This window comes from Ips typographus, linkage group LG7 (genome assembly GCF_016097725.1).
Source record: "Ips typographus isolate SLU linkage group LG7, UJ_Ityp_2.0, whole genome shotgun sequence".
NCBI classification, from domain to species: Eukaryota; Metazoa; Arthropoda; class Insecta; order Coleoptera; family Curculionidae; genus Ips; species Ips typographus.
This window is the reverse complement of record NC_138428.1, coordinates 9,548,166-9,572,983: the sequence shown is the minus strand read 5'-3', so window position 1 is coordinate 9,572,983 and position 24,818 is coordinate 9,548,166. Positions and strand designations below refer to the sequence as shown.

General features: G+C 40.6%; 1 pseudogene; it reads left to right on the top strand.

Moving 5' to 3' along the window:
* The first annotated feature begins 3,643 nt into the window (after window positions 1-3,643).
* LOC145732288 (large subunit ribosomal RNA) lies at window positions 3,644-4,634 on the top strand (annotated as a pseudogene).
* Window positions 4,635-24,818: the final 20,184 nt, after the last annotated feature.

Here is a 24,818-nt window from a genome sequence, read left to right as displayed (position 1 = left end):
AATACAATCTGCTTGTCTTCCGATTGGACAACTCAGCGAGGAAGCAGCGGAAGCAAGAAATAAAGATTTCAAAATGTTTCGTCAATTTGGTTCAAGAAAATGCTCGCGAGTTGCCACTAATGAGGATATTCTACATTCTCTGCTAGTATCATCCGATCCGTACTTGACTAGTCTGAGAAATCGATGGAAAAAACATGTCAGTTTTGAAATGAGCGAGGAAGCCACAAAACTTCTAATTTCATAAGTATGTAAATAAAATCATTTGTTTTCGAATTTTAAGTTAAGTTAAACTCAAATTTGAGGAAATTAAATTATAATTTTTTATTATATTATCAAAACTTGTGTGTTTGCAAATTGTAAAGTTAAAGTAGTTTTTCATAAAACTTCTTGGTAACTTAGGAAAATATTTTTAAAAAATTAAAAAAGAAAATAATAACTTGAATTTTTAGGTTATATTGGGTTTTTGTAAAATTCATTCTTCTCCGTGGAATTTTATAGTGAATTACTAAAATTGTGCATAATTTTTCTCTTTACAAACAGATAAAACAATATTTTCAACACAAATTTTAGGGATCTGTACAAATTTTCACTTATTAAAAGTAGTGTTTTATATTATGACCGCAGGCGTCCATAAGACCGTACCACTGTGCGGCGCCCCGTCAACGAGCAAGTCACCAACAGGAGCAGCAGCAACAACCAGCAGCAGCACCACAAGCCAATAACGGAATGCCACCACCCCGCGATCGTGACAATAACAATATTGGCGACGATGCAATCGAACAACTGATGCTAAACATCTGTATGGACGACGACGGGATTGTGCGAACACCACCACCACCACCACCTGTGGTACAAGCCATTCCACCAGCCACAGAAGATGTCGTCGCCAATATTGTACCCGGAGGAGCAGCTGCAACAACAGCGAACTCAAATCCCGGTACGCCTTGCATTCGCTATGACTGTCAACAAGTCGCAAGGACAAACTTTTAAGCGGGTAGGGATTGCGCTCACCAGTCCCTGCTTTGCTCACGGCCAGTTGTATGTCGCCATGTCGCGAGTCGGCGATCCTGCACAGGTTCGAATTTTCGTGGGGCCACATCCGATGCAAGGTCGTTTCACATTTCCTACCACCGTGCTCACAACGCGGAATGTGGTACACCGCGAAGAGTTTACGGTAAGACCGGATCCGCCTGTAGTCGTATATAATATACGCAAACGGGCCCATCAAAACGTCAATGCTGTAGTCGTTGGTCCCGATCGTGGCAATGTGGTTGATGGTGATGGCGGTAATGATGGTGGACCACCACGATTATTGTCGCTGCCACAATTATTGTTGCCCCCATTGGACACGGCGGTATTACGTGTTGATGGAACCAGGCGGATTGGAGATCGACCATCGACCATTTACGATCGAGACGCTCTGTTGATGCCACCACCAATCGCCTTACCACCTAGAGCGCGCCCACGAAAAAAACGACACAACGAACCAAAAACCTACTTGGCACCACCATCACAATCATCATAGGCCGGCACGCATAAATCATCGTCGAAGATTCGAATTTTGTCAGACGTGCAGATTCGGCCGCCAAGAGGTTCGCCACAACCTGGGCTACTGCTACGATCATTGCCCTCTGCTATACCACGACATCCACCATCATCAGCAGAGGAGCAATGGGTCGAAAAAGAGCCGAAACCGACTGTGACGCCAGAACAAATCGAGGACAGTGACGGAGAAGTGAGCGAGGCGCACCTGGTGCAAATGAGCAATTTTTCAACCCCATTTGTCCAGATCTCACCGATGTGGAGTTGAAAATGCGCAAATCCGTCGCTGATATGCCTGGCACCTCGGATACGATTAGCGACCAACTGACAGAGGATCAGAGGGATAAAACGAGACAAATAGCGGAAATCGAGGCGAGAATTCGTCAGCGCAAAGCGATGGAAGCTATTACCGGATTTGGACAGCCCCCTTCAAAGAAGGGAAAAAAATAAAAAAAAATTAATATAAATATTTTAAATTGATACAAAAGTGTAGACGAATTTGGTCTTGCTAGGCAATTTTAAATGTTTTATATTTACCAAAAAAATTTAAAAAAATGTAAAATCAATTTAAAATGTTTACAGATTGGTGTGGTCAATCTGAAATTTGGTACGTTTTTTAGATGATCTCGCACGTACAGTCTGTAGGTGTTTAAAATTGACCCAAAAAAAAAAATTGTTAGTTTTAGGTGCGCATAGTTTTTAAGTTCCCCTCTGGTCCCTGTTGTAGATATAGGAGATAATAGAATAGGAAAAAAAAAATAAAATCCAAAAAAATTTAAAAACAAAAAACCAAAAAATACACAAACGACACAAGTGTTTAAAGTGGTACTAAAACACTTGAATCTGGACATTTAAGTGTAATCACTTTAAATACTAACACACACACATAAAACACACATTTCGACATAAAGTGTTTAAAGTTTAACTAACGTACCCAACTTTTTTTTAGTATTTCATTCATTCAATTTTTACAACTTTAAATGCTTTATGTTGTGACAAATACTTTAGTGTAATTCAAGTACTGTACGAGTATGACAATTACACTGGGGTAACAACAAATAGATAAGTTTTAGGTGAAATATTTATTTACCTGTTTCTAATCTAAAAGGTACCCTTCCATGGAGCTGTGTGACCTTGACGTGGGTGGAAGGGCTTAGTAGATTAATGTGTTGTTTGCATATTTTTTGCATGCAACAACATTGATCGAAGCCAAGGACAGCTCAAAGTGTTTTTCTTACATTTTTAAAAGTACTATTGACATTTTTTGTTAATGTCAGCTCAACTTTATGATGACGGCTACGACGACGACGACGATGAACAAAGGTTCTTTTCAGAACCATCACATGATTAATTACAGAAATTCGTTTGTCCTTAATTTTCTCATCACGTTTCAGGTATAAAAAGTATATATAAAATATTCCTCAAATTTTAATTTAATTGACTCTCAGTAACACTAAAATTTAGTTTTTCTCCCCAAAAAACTTTTGAAAATAAAAAAAACTGTAACCTGTAACCCTTTCTTTTAGGCAAGGACAGGTCAAAGTGAAATTTTTTGTTAGTTTCAGCTCAACTTTATACTGCTGATGACGACGACGACGACGTTGAACAAAGGTTCTTTTCAGAACCATCACATGATTAATTACAGAAATTCGTATTCGTATATATTTTTTGGCGACGTTTATATGCACAAATTGCTTTCAATGCAATTCCATAAACAAAATTAATAAATATAAAGTATTCCTTAATTTACTACATTTACGAGAAAGGTGTTGCAATGCAATTTCTTATTCTTAATTCATAAATTTATTTTTTTTCTCTGTCAAATGTTATTCATCAATTAATAATAACACAATATTCATTTTTGGTTATGAAACCGGTCCGGTGGGGGATTCCTATGTTGTTTTGTTTCAACAATTCAAAATATTAAATGTTTGCGATCTAACCAATAAATTTCTTTTAGTATTTGACAGATTCAGATTTAGTTTTTATTGATTTTAAAAGTTGAAATTAACCATCTTTCAAGGTCATTAGTTATGAATATGTTTATGGAATTTTGTATAAACCAATATAATGCATTACGGACTTTAAACTTTAAGGTTACAACAAGAAAATGCGCTTATGATTATGAATTAAGTTCATCACATGATTAATTACCGAAATTCGTTTGTAGTCAATCCATCACATTTCGTTTCAGATATAGTATGTTATTTCCCAGTGGTTGGCATCACCAACTCACACTCAGAGTGCCAAGTGGGCCATTTTTGGTAAGCAGAACTGGCGCTGTGGGATGAACCAAACGTCGAGTTAAAGCGCCTAAATCGACGCTTATGGGATACCATGAAAGACGTTGGTAACTTAAGACAGCAGGACGGTGGCCATGGAAGTCGGAATCCGCCAAGGAGTGTGTAACAACTCACCTGCCGAAGTTACTAGCCCTGAAAATGGATGGCGCTGAAGCGTCGTGCTTATACTCGACCGTCAGCGGCATGTGCGATCGTCATCGACGATCATGAAGCCCTGACGAGTAGGAGGGTCGCGGCGGTGTGCGCAGAAGGGCTGGCCGCCAGGCCGTCTGGAGCCGCCGTCGGTGCAGATCTTGGTGGTAGTAGCAAATACTCCAGCGAGGCCCTGGAGGACTGACGTGGAGAAGGGTTTCGTGTGAACAGCCGTTGCACACGAGTCAGTCGATCCTAAGCCCTAGGCGAAAGCCGATGGTGATGCGGTGTAGTCGTTTTACGAAGAGTCTGTGTGCTTATCGCATATATGGTACGTGCTCACACCCATCGGGCGAAAGGGAATCCGGTTCCTATTCCGGAACCTGGCAGCGGAACCGTCAAAAAGTCGGGCCCTCGCAAGAGAGTTCGTCGGGGTAACCCAAAAGGACCCGGAGACGCTGTCGGGAGATCCGGGAAGAGTTTTCTTTTCTGCATGAGCTTTCGAGTTCCATGGAATCCTCTAGCAGGGAGATATGGTTTGGAACGCGAAGAGCACCGCAGTTGCCGCGGTGCTCTTCGGGAGAGGGCCACGTGGAGGCGTCGCGCCAGTTCGTACCCATATCCGCAGCAGGTCTCCAAGGCGAAGAGCCTCTAGTCGATAGAATAATGTAGGTAAGGGAAGTCGGCAAATTGGATCCGTAACTTCGGGATAAGGATTGGCTCTGAGGATCGGGGCGTGTCGGGCTTGGCGAGGAAGCAGGAACTGGTTAACGAGCCGGGCCTGGGCGAGGTGACGGTTTCGGCCTGATCCCAGCTCGGTCCCGTGCCTTGGCCTCCTGCGGAACCGCTTTGCTGCGAGGCCCGATGAATTTCGGTTCGTCCGTGTCCTCTTCGGCCGCTATGTAACGATCAGCTCAGAACTGGCACGGACCGGGGGAATCCGACTGTCTAATTAAAACAAAGCATTGCGATGGTCTTAACGTGATGTGATTTCTGTCCAGTGCTCTGAATGTCAAAGTGAAGAAATTCAATCAAGCGCGTAAACGGCGGGAGTAACTATGACGCCCTTCTAAAGTTTCCTTTAGGGCTGAGATAGCTAAGAAGATTAAAGCGATTCGTGCGACGCAATTAGTGGCTAAAGGGGCAAGTGCTACAAGCACAATTAACATACGAACCAACAAAGTCCCCTATACCTCCACGGAAACTTTAGGCGGCCCACCTCCACGTGGTAAAGGGCGGGCAACGACCTACGGCAATTAGTCATGGGCTTGTTCACCACGCTATAAGTCCGTGGGCGGCTAAGGACCTATTGGCCACGTGAATTGCGGCCACCCACTGAAGCGAGAGTGGGAACGCTTTGGCATAACATCAAGCCAGTCCAGGGTAGTCTGTGTCCTGCGACTCTGCGGTGAAAAACACTATGGCGAGTAAAACCGCTAAAACGACCCAGTCTAAGACTGTGGATTTATCAGGGAGCGGTAAAACCAAAAATTCTTTGAGCCCAAGAGCAAATACTGGGACTCTTTCCGCTCCCACAACTTCAGCTCCACCGTGCTGTGAACGGTGTGGGCATACTTGCCAGACCAAGTCGGGTTTGGCCAAACACATTAAGAACTGCGTTGCAAATTCCGAAAAGATCTGTAGGTTTTGCAAACGCGAATTCAAATCATTTCAGTCGATGAGACTCCACCAGCGCAGTGCGCATGCAAAATAATATATGCTGGGAGAAGAAGCCAAGCTCCAGCAGAGCGAGGCTACAAGATTTATGGCCATAGTTGAAGTGGAAGCCAGTTTTCCACCCAAAAAGTTGTCTATAGCTACCATCATAACAAAAACTGGCCTAACCAAAGAACAGGTTAGGAGAAGAAGAGAGCGGCCTGAATATAAGGAGTACCTGGCTTTAGCCAGGGAGAGGCAAAAGGCTAAAACCGTTACAGGCCGTCTTGTCCCAAACAAACAGACTAATACTCCTGACTCTCTTCCAGCTATTGCGCTTCCAACAACTGCTGCGTCCATTTCAATATCATCGGACGAGTCCTCCCAGGACATCGCTCTAAGCGAAAACTCAGGCTCCAGCTACGAGTCGAGCAACGACTACCCAAACGTTTCGCCTATAGCCGGTCCCTCAAAAATCTCTAGTCAAGAGGGCCCAGCAACTATAGATCCCACGAATGAGTCTTTTTCGACCAACCCGCAAGCGACGGTTACTTACATCCTAGAATGTATGGGATCTTCTTCTGATGAGAGCGGCAGCGACTTCCATCCTGCTGATGCTGAGGTGCGAGAACCTATTAAATCGCCCCAGATGAACAACACGCTCTCTCAAAATTGTACATCAAATAAAAGGCGACGTACACCTGATTCTTCTCCGGAAGTCATGGAATCTCCAGCTACAAGACCTCGACTAGATACAAATACACCTAAGCCGAAACATCATGGCACTGCAAACAGAGTCAAGGTCATCTCTAACATCACGATACAAAGTGCTTCTGATCCAAGCCTTCGGGCCACTGCTGCCGTCCGGAAGAAATTAAAACCTGGCTTCAGGATTTTCTCCTGGAGCAAGCAGCTCTCGGCCCCGAGAATCCGCACAAGGATCTGACTCTGTTAGCGAAAGCGGCATTGACGGAACCAATCCATGTCCTGAAACCGATTTTAGAGGATTGGATTGCTAAAAACTTTAAAACCGTCAAAAAGAGCACAAATGGTGTACAATCTAGTGGCACAAACAACAAGGTGCAACCAAGTCAGACGCAGAGGGGGAACAGAAACTACGCCCAGACCTTCACGGGCCGTGGGCGACGCGCACAGAACTTTAAAAAGGCGCAGGATCTGTTTAACACCAATCGTACCTCTCTGGCAACAACAATTCTGGCTGGTAAAAGTCTGGACACTCCAAAGGAGCTGCCCGAAATGCAGCGCGTCGAGGAATTTTATGGCAGCATTTTGGAAAGCCCCTCCTTCGAGGACACAGAGGCAATCAAGGACCGCAAGGTTTCTGATGGTGATACAGAGTATCCGATAACGATCAGGGAAGTCGATGACAGCAAAAACGGCTGGACCAAAACTTCTGCACCGGGTCCAGACGGAATTACCGTTGAATCGGTTAAAATGTTCGATTCAAATAAGCTGGCGGTGGTTCTGAATGTCATCTATTATCGGAACTGCCTCCCTGAGACTTGGAAATGCTCCCGAACCATTCTCATTCATAAGGACGGCGATAGAACAAATCCTACAAACTATCGACCGATAACTATGTCATCATCCTTACTACGGTTGTTTCACCGCCTACTTGCCAAACGGATAAAAAGTGTCATCAAACCCTCTATCCATCAAAGAGGTTTCATTGAATTAGATGGCACAATGGCAAACGCCATGATCACTCAATACTATATCCGAACCCGAACTGAGACACGGAAACCTTTCAACGTTCTCAGTTTGGATATACAGAAGGCGTTTGACTCCGTTAACCAGGGAGCAATTTATCGAGCGATGAAACGGATGGGACTCTCTGAGCATCTGGTGGAGTATATACGGGGTTCGCTCCAGGGCTCAATAACTTCGATTAAACTGGGGAACAGTCTCAGCCGGGATATCCGGATCCAGCGTGGGGTAAAACAGTTCCTGCTCCAAGAAGCACACGCCGCGCCTAAACACTAACGGGCGCGGCAGTCAAGACGGATCCGCACCCAGCAAATGACTGGTAGACAAACTACTGGACGCCTCTCACTGGGCCACCATCTTCGACCGCTCCCGACGGTCGCTAGTGACAATCGCCAAGCTGAGTTTTTGCTGGAAACTCGCTAGGCCCTGACGATCTGGAGGGAGGAGCCAACCGCCAGCCCCGCCCACTTCGAGAGACGTTTTCGTCCAATCACCAAGCGCCATGTTTGTCTATTTACATATACAGGGTGTCCCACGACGAAAGACCTCGATTGATATTGGAAAAAGTATAAATAGGAGAGTTTTGAAAATTTGGTAGGATACTGATGTGGGCATGCCCAATCCAACTAAAATATTTTCAAGATGGTTGCACTTCCGCTTATACCGGAAGTCGATCACAACTTTCTTATTTTAAATAGAACACCCTATATATATTACATATTTGGATTCCTCACAAAATTCTGACCAACTTTTGTATAGAATGCCCTATGCCTATCTCTAGCCGTTTTCGAAATATTTGATGTTTTTCCATAAAAGTGACAGTTGCAACGCTCTACATATTTTTGTACTATGTTAAAACCGTATTTCATTTTGCAATGAAACTTTGGGTTATTGTAAATAAAGGATCGTTTTATTAAACTGAGGGTGCGTAACGACTCATTTGTATACAGGGTCGTCAAAAAAAAATCATAAACTTGCCACTAAAAAAAATGAAAAATCTCAAGTTTTTTAAATGGAAACCCCCATTTTTTATGACGGAATCATTTTGAGCATTAAAAATTACTATAAGTTTCAATTTACTTGCCTATACCTAAATCCAACCCATTTCGTTTTATTTGAGAATAAACATTTTTTTATTAGGCTGCATGCTCGGCTGCATGGTTGGAATTAGCTGGTACTCTAGTTGGCCATGCTTTTGACACACGGTGATATTGGAGACCTGCAGGGCATGTTAATAACACTAGTTTTGAGTGTTTTGACAACTGCAAATATGCCGTCGCGGTTACGTTATTCAAACCAAGATTACTTAAATTTGTTTATTATTTACGGAGAATGTGATAAAGTTGTGAGTAGAACATTTGAGGTATTTGCCGCTCGTTATCCAGAAAAACCAAAGCCATCACGAAAAGCTGTCAAGCAAATAATTGAAAATTTTAAGAATACGGGATCTGTGAAGATAAAAGCTATTAAAACAAAACCAATCCTTAATAATACCAATGTAGAAATTGCAATTTTGGGCTATTTTGTTGCAAATCCAACTTTGTCAATAAGACAAGTTTCCGTAGAATCAGGCATATCCAAAAGCTCAATTCAGAGGATCCTGAAGAAACATAAATTTCACCCTTTTTCATTTAAATTAGTGCAACACTTAAAAGAGGTTGACTTTCCGAAGAGAGTTGTTTTTAGTGAGTTTTTGCTGACTAGTCACTATGGAGATGAATTGTTTTTGAATAATATTATTTGGAGCGACGAGGCCAAATTCACTAAAAATGGAATGTTCAATAGACATAATTCACACTACTGGTGTGACATAAATCCACACGTAATTAGAGAGAGAAATTTTCAAGAAATCTGGAGTTTTAATGTTTATTGTGCTGTGAGGAATGACCAAATTGTTATGATACGTTTTTATGAAGAAAATTTAAACGGTATATCGACGATGTTAAACGACAAATTGTGAAGTTCTGAAACTTAATTTAATGCTATGTTTTTATTGTAGGTGATCGATATCTAGCTATAATTCAAGATTTAGAAAGGGAATACTTGGATAATTTACCTCTAGCCGACAGAAGACGGGTAATTTATCAGCATGATGGCGCACCTCCTCATAATGGTCATATTGTCAATAATTTTCTACAAGCTACGTCTGACGACCGGTGGATTGCTAACAACGGACCGTTTCAATGGCCACCCCGCTCGCCAGACATGTCAGTTTTAGATTATTTTGTATGGGGGGCAATTAAAGATGAAGTTTACAATCTTCCTTTAACAACAAAGGAAAATTGTATTCAAAGAGTGAGAAACGCGTTTCGTGGTTTAAGCCCAAACGCAATAAGAGCAGCAACCCATGAGCAGCTGATCCTAAGGTGCGCAAAGTGTCACGAAGCTGAAGGTCGAAATTTCGAACATTTGTTAAATTAATTATTAATATAAGTACAAAAATATGTTGAGCAATGCAGCTATAACTTTTTTGGAAAAACATCAAATATTTCGAAAACGGCTAGAGATAGGAATAGGGCATTGTACACAAAAGTTGGTTAGAAATTGCAATTTCTACATTTGTATTATTAAGAATTGGTTTTGTTTTAATAGCTTTTATCTTCACATATCCCGTATTCTTAAAATTTTCAATTATTTGCTTGACAGCTTTTGGTGATGGATTTGGTTTTTCTAGATAACGAGCGGCAAATACCTCACATGTTCTACTCACAACTTTATCACATTTTCCGTAAATAATAAACAGATTTAAGCAATCTTGGTTTGAATAACGTAACCGCGACGACATATTTGCAGTTGTCAAAACACTCAAAACTAGTGTTATTAACATGCCCTGCAGGTCTCCAATATCACCGTGTGTCAAAAGCATGGCCAACTAGAGTACCAGCTAATTCCAACCATGCAGCCGAGCATGCAGCCTAATAAAAAAATGTTTATTCTCAAATAAAACGAAATGGGTTGGATTTAGGTATAGGCAAGTAAATTGAAACTTATAGTAATTTTTAATGCTCAAAATGATTCCGTCATAAAAAATGGGGGTTTCCATTTAAAAAACTTGAGATTTTCATTTTTTTTAGTGGCAAGTTTATGATTTTTTTTTGACGACCCTGTATACAAATGAGTCGTTACGCACCCTCAGTTTAATAAAACGATCCTTTATTTACAATAACCCAAAGTTTCATTGCAAAATGAAATACGGTTTTAACATAGTACAAAAATATGTTGAGCGTTGCAACTGTCACTTTTTTGGAAAAACATCAAATATTTCGAAAACGGCTAGAGATAGGCATAGGGCATTCTATACAAAAGTTGGTCAGAATTTTGTGAGGAATCCAAATATGTAATAATATATAGGGTGTTCTATTTAAAATAAGAAAGTTGTGATCGACTTCCGGTATAAGCGGAAGTGCAACCATCTTGAAAATATTTTAGTTGGATTCAGTATCCTACCAAATTTTCAAAACTCTCCTATTTATACTTTTTCCAATATCAATCGATGTCTTTCGTCGTGGGACACCCTGTATATAGAGGTACCTCATTTTAAGTTAGAGGATTTCAGAAGTGTAAGGCAGTTGCTTCAACCCGGTTATTTTATGACTAAAATTGATTTGAAAGATGCTTATTTTATGATTCAAGTTCATAAGAGCTCTAGAAAATATTTGCGTTTTTTGTATGGGGGTGAAGTTTTTGAATTTACTTGCTTGCCAATGGGACTCTGCACAGCTCCGTTTGTATTCACTAAGATGTTGAAGCCAGTCACTTCTCAGTTGCGATTGTCTGGTATTATTTGTGTTATTTGCCTAGACGATCTGTTAATTATGGCAAAAGATAAAAGTTTGTGTTTACAACATACAAAGAGGGCCTTAGATTTGTTTAGTTCCTTAGGATTTGTTATCAATTGCAATAAAAGTGTGCTACACCCAACTATTAGTTGCCAATTTTTAGGGTTTCTGTTTAATTCAGGTGGCATGACAATGTCATTGCCAGAGAAAAAAGTAATTGCATTGTGTGGTGCATGTTCAGATTTTCTAAAACGTGATAGCTGTTCTATTAGAAGTTTTGCTCAGTTAGTAGGGCGTTTAACAGCAGCATGTCCAGCGTTTAAATATGGTTGGGCTCATAGAAAATTGTTTGAGCGAGCTAAATTAAAGGCTCTGTTGAAAACAGGTAACATGAGTTTGTTTGGTTTTATAAAAGTAGAATTAAACTGGTGGTTGACAAACTTGCCTAATAGTTCAGTTTCCTTGTTACCAAGAAAATTTCTAATCGAAGTTTTTTCGGATGCTTCCAACGTTGGTTGGGAGGGAAGTTGTGGACCTCATAGAATCCATGGACTGTGGGACGAAGAGCAGATTTTTCACCATATTAATTATTTGGAATTGTTAGCTGCTTTCAAATGTTTACAGCATTTTACACAACAGCTTCAGCATGTTGACGTGTTGTTAAGAGTCGATAATACTACTGCTATCAGTTATATAAATCGAATGGGAGGGGTTAAGTATAGAAGTTTAAATAGTATTGCCCAGAAAATATGGAATTATTGTGAATCAAAAGATATTTTTATTTTTGCATCTTACATTAATTCAAAAGAAAATGTCATAGCGGATTATGAATCACGGAGAGGTTATATTGAAACAGAATATGAGTTAGCTCAATATTGTTTTAATAAAGTTTGTCTTCACTTTTTTAAACCTAGTGTAGATTTATTTGCTTCAAGTAATAATGCAAAATGTGAAATGTTTGCTTCGTGGAAGCCTGATCCAAGCGCTTTCGTCTTAGATGCTTTTACAATTTCCTGGGCTAATATAAAGTTTTGAGCTTTTCCCCCATTTTCAATGGTGAGTAAAGTTTTAAATAAAGTTGCACATGATAGAGCTGAAGGTCTAATTATTGTCCCTAAATGGCCAGGCCAACCGTGGTACCCGGTTTTCATGAGTTTATTAGTGAAGAAACCTTTATTTTTTGGTCCAGATATTAAAATGGTTTTGTCCCCGGATAGGAACCCTCATCCATTGTGGAGGTCGCTTATCCTGGATGTCGGCCATATATCCGGGAAGCATATAAACGTAGATCCTTTCCCGCAGTAGGTTTAGATGCTATAATTCATTCTTTAAGTGACCAGACTCTTAACCAATATAATGGTGTATATTCACAATGGTGGTCGTTTTGTGCACAAAATAATGTCGATCCCTATGTATACAATCTTCAAGGTTTAGTAGAATTTTTGCAAATTAGATTTGTGAAAGGTTGTTCTTATTCGGTGCTTAATACTTATAAATCGGTATTAGCTTTAGTTTTACCTAAAAACAAAGTTGATGATGTTATGCTTGTACGTTTTTTGAAGGGTTTACGTAATATTAAACCACCAAGAGCAAGATATGCCACTACTTGGGATCCTCATCCAGTGTTAGTATTTTTAGAAAGTTTGTATCCTCTAGAGGATATTTCTTTGAAAAAGTTAACTCTTAAATTCGTTACATTATTAGCATTAGTCTCAGCGCATCGTATGCAGACTCTTGGTAAGTTAAAAGTTTGTAATATTAAGAGGACGGATGATTATCTTGAGATTTTTGTTGATGAAGTCATTAAGACGTCGGGGAGGAATAAGCTACAACCAGTGTTACGTTTACCTTACTTTCGTGAAAGACCTCAGTTATGTGTGGCTTCTACGTTAGATATGTATTTACAAAGGACTGAGAGAGTCAGGCCAGCCGGTGTTGATAGTCTTATTTTAACAGTTAAAAAGCCTCTGCATCCAGCTTCTTCTCAGACTATTAGCCGTTGGATTAAGTCAGTTTTAACTAGAAGTGGAATTAATACAAATATTTATACAGGGTATAGCATTAAACATGCTGCAGTTTCTAAAGCCTATGAAGCGGGAGTTAATATTGAAGTTATACGTAAGACTGCCGGCTGGTCTGAAAAGTCGAATGTTTTTTGTCGATTTTATAATCGGCCCATTCGTGATTCACCTAACGTTTTTGCTGAAGCAATTCTTAAAGGGTCTGTTGATTAGTTTAGTTATTTTTTGGTTTGATGTTTTGGTTAGCAGCCAATTATTATGGTACCATAATAAAGTCGTTTGTTTAAAATTTGACAATTCTTTCTGATCAAATAGTTATAACACTATAATCTATAGCTGATGGGTTTTTACTTATTTAAACATCTACAGGGTGTTTTTGTAATATTTCGACGAGACTGCTCATATAATCCTGATCAACCTTCCTTACAGGTAAGTCGATTGATCATTTAATTTTTATAGTGTTCTAGAATAGATCTACTTTATTAAAATTGTCATTTTGACTAATTTTTTCAAATTTCAAAATTTTTGAAAAATTTTAATTACTTTTTCTGTTTTAAAATTAATTGTAATTAATTTTTAAAGTGTTCTGCAATCATTTAGCGCCATTAAAACAGCCATTTTAACTGTTTTTAACATTTTGAAAAATTCAAAAAGTGTGTTTTTTTGATAAAAATTAATTCTATTTTTAAAGTCATCTACAATTGATTTGCACAATTAAAACTGTCATTTTGACTGTTTTTTTTCTAATTTTGAAAAATTTTAGAATCATTTTAAAATTAATTTAAACATCTTCAGAACGGTTATTTTTTACGGAAACGAAACGTGTTTAGGCATTGTTTTGAGTGGAACGAGAAAACGTAATTTTTCAATTGAGGCAGTGGTTTTTTTAGAAAAGAGGGAATTTTTGGGAAATTTTAAAATTTGAAATTAATAAATGTTTGATTTGTTTTTGTAGAAATAGACGACTAGCATCATGAACAACGGTAACAACGACGATGAGCGCCAACAACAGTTCCTTCGGCAACTTAGGGTGATGCTCGAGCGGTTCGATTGGGAGCGCCGCATCCTGCGAGTGGCCTTGGAGCGACTTGATTGGGATCGTCGTCGAGAACTCCAGGTAGTATTACATCGGATGGAAGAGTTGCCGCGTGAGTCAACTACGCGTAATTCTAAATCGTGTTGTCCAATTCATCGGTTCGACCGCTTTCTTTTCAAAATAATGATGACAACAATGTAATTTTACTAATTGACGATGACGACGTCGTGACAGCAACGGAACCGATTTTGGTTGACGCGTCTGTACCATCATCGCCACTACCACCACCATCTCCTGTCGAGTATATTGTTGTTACACCTGATTTACCAGTTTTGTCCCCAGTTTCGTCAGCAACGTCGTCGTCACAAGGTTCTTCTGCGTCTCCTGTTTTTGCAGCGGATTTTGATCTGCTCTCCCCCCCTTTACCTCTGTCGCCACCTTTTTTACCGGCTTTGCACATACCAACACCGGCGGAACAACGACGGGAACGTGTTCACGCTCACGATCCAATCACACGAACTTACAGACAAGCCATAACTGTGGGCACGCGTTTCGATGCCAAGTCCCGTGTTGCAGTTTACAATGTGGGCGATTTAACAAAACGGTGTTTGTTGTGTTTAGCCGTGGGCTTTGAACAAGAAAAATCTGTCGGCAAAGAGTTTTGCTGTAAGAGTGGCGATGTTGTGTTACCGCCGTTGGGTTCATGTCCCCGCGAGATGTTTGAATATCTCACGGACGATTCACCGATGGCCGTTCAATTTCGGAACAACGTCCGTACAATAAACAGTTTATTTGCTATGGCATCGTTCAAATCGACTGTTCCTACCGATGTTCATCCGGAAGGAGTGAGTGGTCATTGGTGTTTTACGATTTGCGGACAGATTTACCACTATACTCACGCCATTCCGGTTCGTCTTTTTGCAGCAGACAATAGTAATGGTCAAGTAACGGTAAATAATACCCAGCAGGTTAGGGACGACACCATTACTCTCAAACTTAATCAGTATTATTTCGTTGACTCGAATAATGCTGTCAATCGAAGGGTGGAATTTTTGGGTGACCGCATCGCACCCCTAACTATACGTAATATTGAAACGATGTTGCGTCGGGTCAATCCGATAATTCAAAGTTACCAAACCATCAGTGAGGTAATTCAACGTAAACAGGCAGCCGCGACCTCTCCCGAGGAAAGAAACGCCATTCTCGACAGTTTAGTGATCGGATTTAGGGACAATATTAATCGCGAGGTAAGAAACTACAGTTTCCCCGCGTGCGACTCTGAAATTGCGGCCGTTTTTGTCAATGAACCACTCTTCGAGGTTGATTTGTGCATCTACCCACGCGACGGCCGGGGTAGACACGAACTTAAAAACCTCAATAAATGGGCCGACCCCATGGTGTACCCGATCCTGTTTCCGAATGGGGAATTTGGCTTTGATAAAGAGATCCATCACGTTCGGAACGTGACGAAGACAATCACTTTTCGCGAATTCTATCGCTATCGTCTACAGATACGCGATACGAATCGCTTACAAAGACCGCCTACCACCATCCAAAACCCAACTCAACAACAAAGTGAGTCTTCGAACCGTCACCGCTTGATCTCGCCTACCCGTGAATTAAACGAATTTTCTATTTTGCACAATGGCGGCAAATTGTTTCAACAGTACGTAGTGGACGCTTATGTCAAAGTGGAGGCGAACAAGCTGTGGTGGCATAAAACACACCAGCTATTTAGACGGCGAGCCAGTTACGGTAGTTTGTTAAGGTACTTGGAGACAAGGGCAAACGCAGCTGGTACGGATTATCGAGTTGGGTCAATTTTCATTTTGCCTGCGTCGTCGAGACGTGGAATGCGTTTCACGAATCGCCAGTACCTCGATGCGATTAATGTAATAGCAAGACATGGCAAGCCGGATCTCTTTATCACGTTTACGACGAACCCGAATTGGCCAGAGATCCAAAACAACCTCGCTTACAAACAGAAATGGCCAAACCGTCCTGATTTGGTTTGTCGCGCATTCCACATTAGATTAACCGAGTTTATGGACGATATCGTCAAGAAACAATTGTACGGTACCGTCCATAACTATTTCTACACGATAGAATTTCAAAAACGAGGCTTGCCTCATGCTCACTTTGGTGACGTTTTTACCGCGCGACAAACTAAACAGCCGTGAGCGCGTCGACGATGTCGTTTCAGCCGAGATACCGGACTATCAAGTCGAACCGATTTTGTATAGAACGGTAGCCGACTTTTATCTGCATACAAAGTGTAGAGGACCGACCCGCGACCCAAACGTTACCTGTTTGAGAGCAGACGGTACCTGCAAAAAGTATTTTCCAAAGGCCCTACGGGAGGTCACTAATTTAAACTATAACGCTTCAACGGTCAAAAATGGACACCCTGAATATCGTCGACGTCGCAACAATCACATGATCATTTCGAACAACATTACGTACACCAATGCCGATATCGTGCCTTACAATCGTTACGCGGCACTCAAATATCAGAGTCACATCAATTTTGAGTGCGTCGGATCCTTGGCATCCGTCAAATGTCTGTAGAAATACGTAACGAAGGGTGAGGACATGTGTCGCATGGAAGCGAAAAATGAAGTCCATCGCACTATAAATTGGGACGAGATTAGTAATTACCTAGACTGTAGGTATGTGAGTTCAATGTTCAATGGAGGCGTGTTGGCGCCTGTTCCAATTTAAGATAAGCGATCGAAGTCATTTGGTTGTATGTCTGCCTGTTCACCTTGAGGGCCAACAGACCATCGAGTACGAGGAGGACGAGAACGCGGCAGATTTTGCTACGCGCCACCATCGACACCAAACTCACGGCTTACTTTAAGCTAAACCAGATGGAGGGAGCGCCACGTGATTTATTTTATAGGGAAATCCCGGAAAATTACACGTGGAACGCAAAGCGCGGTCAATGGCAATCACGTGTTTATAATCGTAATGTGGTTGGCGTTGTCGTCATTCAACGCACAACGATGAATTGTACTGTTTGCGTACACTGTTGCAACATGTGCGTGGCTGCCGATCATTTGTCGAACTGCGCACTGTCCGTGCATTTGATTCGGACAGTGGTCAAACACAGACAGGTGGTGAAACTATCGTGTGCGACACGTATCGTGAAGCGTGTGTGCGTCGCGGTCTTTTCGCAAACACTAATATATTTGAACGTGCGATGTAACAAGCTTCGACGCGTGCGGCACCATATCGTTTACGTAAATTTTATTCTTTAATAGTGTTGATCAGTTTGGACGCGGGCCAATCCTATGTGGTCAATGTTTTAGCGGTTTGGTCCAAATTTAAGTTTCCGCACATGATTGCCGACTTGGTATTGGGTCCACGTCCCACCACCACTTCATACGGTCATGCCTATCATCTTGCCATTGCACAGATCGATTCGATCTTGGCAAGAAATAGTAAAGACGATAACTTGACGTTGGCCAGGCTGGGTTTGCACGATCCTGAAGCAATCTCCTACGATGACGGACATAATGACGCAGATACCGAGGTAGTTGCGTCATTGATGCGTCGGGCGTCGTGCGGTGGAAGGGGTGGCGGGGGCAGTTTCCCAATTGTCAACATCAGTGATGACGACGACAACAACACCAGTAGCAACAATAACGACAACAACAATTGCTGCTGCTGCCGCTGCAACAGGGACAACATCAACAGTACAAGTGATGGAGTCGTCTGTAGTAGCAGTGGTACCGCAAGTAGAAGTAACGGAAGTGACGGAACCGCAAGTGGAGGCGGGAGTTGCAGTAGTTGTAGTTACAACTGCTGTGACTACCACCACCACCACCACCATCACGACCACAACCAACATTACAACTTTGACCACAACCACAACGACGGCCATTACTACGATTACTTCTTCTTCCGATACTACTACTACTACCACCACCACCACCCCCAGTACTCCTGTCACGAATACTGTTGATGATGTTGTTGCTGGGGCGGCGACTGCTGCTGCTGCTGTTGCACAAGCTGCTACTGATGCTGCTGCTGCCCGCAATGATGACGATAATTATGCCGACGAAAGTAATCGTGAACGGATTGCTTGGGAGGAGTATTGCTCTAAATACCGTGTTGTTAGTTTGACGGTAGAACAGCTTGCCATCTACCGTCGTATAGTGTTTGCCATTTTACGGCGAAAAAATTTACTAAACAATGGTGATGCGTGTTTTCATTTTGGTGTTAGTGAGTGGTTAGTGTCGCAACGTCTCCATCGATTTGGTCAGTCCGATGACGACGACTACGACGACCACGACGACGAGGACCAGAATAGAGACCAACAAGGAGTCAATGACGGTTGCGTCACACCAACCAACACATCCAATCATGTATTGCCACCGATGCCTAATGTTCGCGATTGCCAGAATTTGTTTTATATTGATGGTCCGGCTGGCACGGGCAAAACCTTTTTGTATAACGTATTAAATGCTCGATTAAAGTCGAGCCGGTATATACATGGATTGACAGTGTTGGCGGTGGCGTGGACGGGAATTGCAGCATCCCTAATTATGGATGGCATGACGTGCCACAAGGCCTTCCGGATCGGCTTGGACCTCAACGAAACGTCCACGGTGAGCACAATCGCAGCAAGCGGTTGGCTGAAGTTGACGTCATCTTTTGGGATGAAGTGTCAATGACCAGTCGATTTGCTTTGGAGGCCGTCGATCGTTATTTGCGAGACATTACGCGCTCTCAAGTACCGTTCGGCGGCAAAGTGATTGTGTTTGGCGGTGACTTTCGTCAAACCTTGCCCATTGTGATGCGTGAACATGGGAATGCAATGTCGATACTGAATCGATCGGTTTTAAGTAGTTTTCTCTGGCATTACGTGATGCCAGGCAAGCAGAGTCTCTCTGAAAATTTGAGAGCCAGATCGTGTCCAGATCCCGTCGTCGCAGCGCGGTACGCCCAACAGCTGTTGGAAATTGGTGAAGGACGTTTTCCGCTCAAGTTGATGATGCTCCGCGGGATTTGATCGACATCCCACCCGAGTTTCGGGTGCCAACGCGGCAACACCTCATCGATTTCGTATACGTCGGTGCGGGTACTACGGCCAGTCGAATACGGGATACCATACACGAACGCGTCATTTTATGTCCAACCAATGCCGAAGTTAGCGAAATTAACGACAAAGTGTTGGAATTGCTTCCCGGTCAGGTCTGCTCCTTCTTCTCCGTTGACGAGCAACTGAGCGATAATCAGCCGGCGCACAGTGGTTAGCCGTAATGTTATTCGGCGGCCAAAAGAGATTTAAATATTATTTTTATATTTTATTTTATTCTATGCTGTTTTTTAGTAAACTTTTCTGTTAAATTAAAAATACTAAAAAAAAATTATTACATGCAAGAGCGCATGTGAAAGCATAGATTTTTCGCATTTAACATAGAACTTATTAAATTTCATTCTTGTTGTGTCTCAAAAAATTTGGGTTTTTATGTAATATTTGAAAAGCAACAATTATATTTTATTTTCTAAAACTGAATGACATCTCTTAATGTAATATAATACTTTTATTATACAATGTGATAAATTTATTTTATAGATTTTTAATGATATATTGTAATTATATGTTTTTACAAAATAAGTATGTTATTTAAAAATGTACAAAATAGTTTGCGACGCTTTGCGACTCTCCAATTTTAGGATTGATGTAGTCTATAAGCTTTGGTCTTATGTATCAAAGTTTTGGCAGTTGCCGAAATTTGCCTATTTAGATTTTATAACGTATTTCAGTCAAGTGGGTCATGCGCGCCAATAAAACAAATGTATGCCGTTGACGTGGACGTTGACAGATCTTGTTTTATTTAAATTAAATAAGATTGCTGTAGTACAACCAGTAAAAATCTATTGTGAAAATGTTAAAAGTTCGTAAAAAATATCTGTCGGATAATATTATTAGGTTAAACGGAAGTGAGGATAGGCTTTTTCGTAACCTAAAAGAACGGTTCAAAATTAGTACCGATGACTTCAAAATTGTGAAACGTACTTTACAGAGAGATTTTTTACCCAAGTTTAAACGTAAGTGGAAGCAAGTCAATAGAACTAAAGAACAATTCAACAAAAAGTTTAAACATTGGTTGGAAGGTGAAATAATATTTAAAACTACATCGACAGTTTCGACTTCCGCAGGAAGACCGACCAAAAAATTAGAGGAGTGTTCAGAAAGAAGTAAGCGCAGAAAGTTATCTAAACTGGAAGAAGTAAACAACATATCAATAGCAGAACTTCAAGGTTTATTGGAAAGAAAATTAAGGGTAGAAGGGAAGAGAGATGAAGCAGAACTCGTTCGAGAAGTGCTTTCAATGGGAGCACATAAATTTAAAGAACAGTTTAATGAAGATAGTATTAAGCAATTTTCTCGAGATGACGCTTTGGCTTTAATAACCGATGCGAATTTATCAAGGTATCAATATAATAGTATAAGAGAACAATGCTTATTAAGAAATGCCGATTTATTTCCCAGTTATAATCAAATTTTTCGAGCCAAATCTGATTGTTATCCTTTATTTATGAAAATTACTGAAAGGGGCGCTTCTATTACACTTCAACATCTTTTAGACCACACTATTAAACGACTGTTGTTAACAACTGACGTACAAAATACAGTCCTAGGAATGAGCTCACAAGATCTTATGTTATACAGCAAATGGGGTTGCGATGGATCTTCGGGACATAGTGCATATAAACAAAATTTTAATAATCCAAATATATCAGACGAGTCAGTATTTATGGCATCTTTAGTTCCCCTTCAGCTAGTTACTTCGGAAAATATAATCATTTGGAAAAATCCGCATCCCTCATCGTCTAACTACTGCAGACCGATATTTTTTGAATTTTTAAAGGAAACACCCGAAAATGTAATAGACATCGTTAATAATTATCAAAAACAGATTGAAAACTTGAAAGAGACAATTGTATCATCATTAAATTGCCAAGTTGTATTTGCAGTGCATCACAACTTATCTTTCACGATGATAGATGGAAAGATATGTCAAGTTTTAACAGAAACCTCATCTTCAGCATGTTGTCCGATATGTAAGGCAAAACCATCCGAAATGAACGACTTGGAAAAACTTCGAAATAAAAATGTAAATACCGATGCATATAAATATGGCCTTTCATCTTTACATGCTTTAATCCGGTTTATGGAATGTATCTTACATATATCATATCGTTTAGATTTTAAAAAGTGGAGTGCTAGATCCAGTGTTCAAAAAGACCTTTTAAAAAACAAGAAAAAACGTGTTCAAATGGAACTTAAACAAAGACTTGGTATAAATGTTGACGTGCCGAGACAAGGAAGTGGAAACTCAAACGATGGCAATACTGCTAGAAGATTTTTTAGAGATACTCAAATAGTTGCAGAAGTAACAGGAGTTGATGAAGAGCTCATTATCAGGTTCTCTACTGTACTTCAAGTTTTGATAAGCGGAAGAGCAATAAATGAAGAAGCCTTTGATAACTATGCTCAAAATACAGCAAACATTTTGTATCGAAGTATTGATGGTTTTACATGCCTTCTTCAATCCATAAAATACTTTTACATGGGTGTGGTATAATACAATCTGCTTGTCTTCCGATTGGACAACTCAGCGAGGAAGCAGCGGAAGCAAGAAATAAAGATTTCAAAAAGTTTCGTCAATTTGGTTCAAGAAAATGCTCGCGAGTTGCCACTAATGAGGATATTCTACATTCTCTGCTAGTATCATCCGATCCGTACTTGACTAGTCTGAGAAACCGATGGAAAAAACATGTCAGTTTTGAAATGAGCGAGGAAGCCACAAAACTTCTAATTTCATAAGTATGTAAATAAAATCATTTGTTTTCGAATTTAAGTTAAGTTAAACTCAAATTTGAGGAAATTAAATTATAATTTTTTATTATATTATCAAAACTTGTGTGTTTGCAAATTGTAAAGTTAAAGTAGTTTTTCATAAAACTTCTTGGTAACTTAGGAAAATATTTTTAAAAAATTAAAAAAGAAAATAATAACTTGAATTTTTAGGTTATATTGGGTTTTTGTAAAATTCATTCTTCTCCGTGGAATTTTATAGTGAATTACTAAAATTGTGCATAATTTTTCTCTTTACAAACAGATAAAACAATATTTTCAACACAAATTTTAGGGATCTGTACAAATTTTCACTTATTAAAAGTAGTGTTTTATATTATGACCGCAGGCGTCCATAAGACCGTACCACTGTGCGGCGCCCCGTCAACGAGCAAGTCACCAACAGGAGCAGCAGCAACAACCAGCAGCAGCACCACAAGCCAATAACGGAATGCCACCACCCCCCGATCGTGACAATAACAATATTGGCGACGATGCAATCGAACAACTGATGCTAAACATCTGTATGGACGACGACGGGATTGTGCGAACACCACCACCACCACCACCTGTGGTACAAGCCATTCCACCAGCCACAGAAGATGTCGTCGCCAATATTGTACCCGGAGGAGCAGCTGCAACAACAGCGAACTCAAATCCCGGTACGCCTTGCATTCGCTATGACTGTCAACAAGTCGCAAGGACAAACTTTTAAGCGGGTAGGGATTGCGCTCACCAGTCCCTGCTTTGCTCACGGCCAGTTGTATGTCGCCATGTCGCGAGTCGGCGATCCTGCACAGGTTCGAATTTTCGTGGGGCCACATCCGATGCAAGGTCGTTTCACATTTCCTACCACCGTGCTCACAACGCGGAATGTGGTACACCGCGAAGAGTTTACGGTAAGACCGGATCCGCCTGTAGTCGTATATAATATACGCAAACGGGCCCATCAAAACGTCAATGCTGTAGTCGTTGGTCCCGATGGTGGCAATGTGGTTGATGGTGATGGCGGTAATGATGGTGGACCACCACGATTATTGTCGCTGCCACAATTATTGTTGCCCCCATTGGACACGGCGGTATTACGTGTTGATGGAACCAGGCGGATTGGAGATCGACCATCGACCATTTACGATCGAGACGCTCTGTTGATGCCACCACCAATCGCCTTACCACCTAGAGCGCGCCCACGAAAAAAACGACACAACGAACCAAAAACCTACTTGGCACCACCATCACAATCATCACAGGCCGGCACGCATAAATCATCGTCGAAGATTCGAATTTTGTCAGACGTGCAGATTCGGCCGCCAAGAGGTTCGCCACAACCTGGGCTACTGCTACGATCATTGCCCTCTGCTATACCACGACATCCACCATCATCAGCAGAGGAGCAATGGGTCGAAAAAGAGCCGAAACCGACTGTGACGCCAGAACAAATCGAGGACAGTGACGGAGAAGTGAGCGAGGCGCACCTGGTGCAAATTGCAAAAGAGCAATTTTTCAACCCCATTTGTCCAGATCTCACCGATGTGGAGTTGAAAATGCGCAAATCCGTCGCTGATATGCCTGGCACCTCGGATACGATTAGCGACCAACTGACAGAGGATCAGAGGGATAAAACGAGACAAATAGCGGAAATCGAGGCGAGAATTCGTCAGCGCAAAGCGATGGAAGCTATTACCGGATTTGGACAGCCCCCTTCAAAGAAGGGAAAAAAATAAAAAAAATTAATATAAATATTTTAAATTGATACAAAAGTGTAGACGAATTTGGTCTTGCTAGGCAATTTTAAATGTTTTATATTTACCAAAAAAATTTAAAAAAATGTAAAATCAATTTAAAATGTTTACAGATTGGTGTGGTCAATCTGAAATTTGGTACGTTTTTTAGATGATCTCGCACGTACAGTCAGTAGGTGTTTAAAATTGACCCAAAAAAAAATTGTTAGTTTTAGGTGCGCATAGTTTTTAAGTTCCCCTCTGGTCCCTGTTGTAGATATAGGAGATAATAGAATAGGAAAAAAAAAATAAAATCCAAAAAAATTTAAAAACAAAAAACCAAAAAATACACAAACGACACAAGTGTTTAAAGTGGTACTAAAACACTTGAATCTGGACATTTAAGTGTAATCACTTTAAATACTAACACACACACATAAAACACACATTTCGACATAAAGTGTTTAAAGTTTAACTAACGTACCCAACTTTTTTTTAGTATTTCATTCATTCAATTTTTACAACTTTAAATGCTTTATGTTGTGACAAATACTTTAGTGTAATTCAAGTACTGTACGAGTATGACAATTACACTGGGGTAACAACAAATAGATAAGTTTTAGGTGAAATATTTATTTACCTGTTTCTAATCTAAAAGGTACCCTTCCATGGAGCTGTGTGACCTTGACGTGGGTGGAAGGGCTTAGTAGATTAATGTGTTGTTTGCATGCAACAACATTGATCGAAGCCAAGGACAGCTCAAAGTGTTTTTCTTACATTTTTAAAAGTACTATTGACATTTTTTGTTAATGTCAGCTCAACTTTATGATGACGGCTACGACGACGACGACGATGAACAAAGGTTCTTTTCAGAACCATCACATGATTAATTACAGAAATTCGTTTGTCCTTAATTTTCTCATCACGTTTCAGGTATAAAAAGTATATATAAAATATTCCCCAACTTTTAATTTAATTGACTCTCAGTAACACTAAAATTTAGTTTTTCTCCCCAAAAAACTTTTGA